Raw genomic sequence first — 2,899 nt, 5'->3', positions numbered from 1 at the left:
GTCTGTCATGCAAGAATTGTTCATATGTCTAAAAACAATATAAGCATCTATATGGTCTTCGTGGAAGTTCACATAGGAAATGTATAGGAAAGATTTTTAACTTATCTTCATATTTTGCCAGAAGTTTTTATTGTTTGAATATTTATATAGGGAGGTAAGAGGCAATACTGTAAAATAACACCAAAAAACAAAGCCTTCTTGATGTAGCCTACTCAAAGTGGAACTTTAAGAAAAGTATGACATCCAACTCCAACTGATGTCAAGCATAATACCTTTGCTTACAAATTTAATTTTCTAAGCCCAAGCATGGTTTGCTAAGACATTTTCTTCCCATCTTTGTACTGGTGCTTTCTTTAACTATATTACTTTTTTCAAACTTGAACAATATAATGAATACAATTTTTTTAAAAAAATTATTTAACTGTCAAGTTTATGTCAATTTAGCAAAAATCTGTCTTTGCATTTCTTAATATTGCAATTTATAAAGATTACATTTTTTTTGAAAATATAAACTCATTTGAAAGTAAATGTTTTCAAAGGAGTTCCTCACATGGCTCATCTTTATACCATTACAAAATTTACTCCATTTTGTAGTATTTTTTGTTTAACTGAAAACTGCATAATATTCCATAACTCTGGTATAAATAGTAAACAAGTTATTTCAGTAAGGAGTATATTAAACATACCCTTCATTACTAAAAAATACCCAATATTTACTTCAAAACAAGACATACCTTTTTTTTTTTACTATACAAAGGAATGATGGAATTGTCATGGGGCACAATTACATGATAGCCAGTATCAGTTATTATATTCTTAGTAATTTTCTTGAATACATTTTATAAAGCTGGGCATGGTAGCACACACTTTTAATCCCAGAACTCCAGAGGTAGAGCAGTTGGATCTTTCATGTTTGAGGATAGCCTGGTATACAAAGTTCCAAGACATGTCAGAACTACACAGGGAAACTGTGTCTCAAAAAAATGTGTTTGTAAACTTTGAAATACAGGCTACAGAAATACTTTTAAGGGGCAGATTTTAAAATATCCTTTAATTACATACTTTGCTAACACCATCAGTGTTGAATACTGTTTGTGTGAATCAAGACCCAATGCAGCAAATTTGTTTAAATGAGTGTGTGTGTGTGTGTGTGTGTGTGTGTGTGTGCACGCGTGCGCGTGTGTGTGTCCTAAAGGAGTCTAGTAAAACAATCATCTTGTGGAAAATATCTGATATCTGTTCCAAGAATAAGAGTTTGTAAATCAAATGGGAGGTGACATCAGACATTGTCTGAAGACTTGAAATGTACATAGTTCATTTTATTCTTGAATTTGTATGTGTATGAAAAATATTTAAGAGTAGTGCACGGTTGATATTGGTCATTGTCCTGTTTGAGACATGTGTTGAATTTGAGGAACCTTATCTGGGAATTAATTCCTGATACATTGTGTCATGTCATGGATCATTTAAAAGTAGGCGAACAAATCCATCTGCACATGATGGCTATGAACTATTTTGTAAAAAGGATTTTTAATAATTCCCATATTGGCACACTTGGCAGTCCTGTATCAAGGAATCTGGTTCTTTTAACTGAATTTTTATTCTGTCTGGACTGAAGATTTTCAGGGACAATTCATAAGAAATAGATCTATTTTTGTTTAATTCCACTGTAACCATGAACAATCTTTATATAGTATCTTGCGTTCCTCAGCAACTTTGTGATATAGTCCTTATTCTCCAAAATGACCTTCAAATATAAACCAAAGGGGAAGGGAGGATGGAAGGAAGGAAAACTATGCTCCATTCTTTCACACCCATTTCCTACTACAAACTTCTCACAGGTCCCATCTCTTTATCAGTCTTACTTACTCACCATTGTCTGGCAACAGCTTATTTCACCTCAGAATATTTGTATTTATAAGTTTCTTTTCCTTGTTATTTTTTTAAATTGAATTTTATCTTTTATTAAAATTAGAAACAATCATATTTTATGTAATTATCCAAGTTCCCTCACCTTCCCATCCTCCAATGACCCCCCCCCCACTGATCCCCATCCCACCCCTCTTTTGCTCCATGGAAAGGCTGAGGCCTCCCATGGGTGATCATCAAAGTCTGTCACATCATTTGGGGCATGTCCTCAATATGGATTTTCTTTATCCATTTACCCAATTATGTAGGCAAGAACACCCAACTGTTCTAGTTACATTCAAGGCTTTTTATGTAACACCTTAGTACTCACAGGGTGCCAAAATAGGTGAACTTTCTAGAAATGTAAAACTAGTCACTATAAATTAATTTGACTGTACATTTCAATAAGATCCCTAGGTGAACCTTAAAATTATTAAACTTGTGAAACAGTGGTTTAATACATGAAGTTAAAAGATTTCTTCTCCTGCTAATAGGCTTTAAAGAATAATACTCAGTTGACAGAATTTTAACTTATAGTGCTATATATATATGGCACTAAGAATTCTGTTAAATAGTTATTGGAGAACAGTAAATTAGCATATGCTTATTTTCAGAAACAATGGTTGAATGATTGAATCAATACTTTATCTTTTGAATGTATATTGGGAAAATTAACAGATATACACATTTCTCAGAACTAGATAATGTAAACAGTTTAAGAATTTTTACTTTCCTGTCTAGTAGTCATTCTCGGGTCTTAAAATGAGTAATTTTATTTAACACATTTCATCATGGTTTTATCAAATATATCTATTTTGAGGAATAAACAAGCCACAATCATTGTTAACTATTAAAATCCCTAGCATATGTTAATTAATGTACAAGAGTGAACAAGATACTTTTAAAAGATAAAACTGCCTAAGAGAAAGTTTAAGTGAGAAGTCTTTCATAAGAAATGCACATAACAAAACTTTAAATAAACTTAGAAAAC

The sequence above is a fragment of the Phodopus roborovskii genome, unplaced genomic scaffold, assembly GCF_943737965.1.
Source record: "Phodopus roborovskii unplaced genomic scaffold, PHOROB, whole genome shotgun sequence".
In the NCBI taxonomy this organism is placed as follows: domain Eukaryota; kingdom Metazoa; phylum Chordata; class Mammalia; order Rodentia; family Cricetidae; genus Phodopus; species Phodopus roborovskii.
This window is presented reverse-complemented; position numbering follows the sequence as displayed.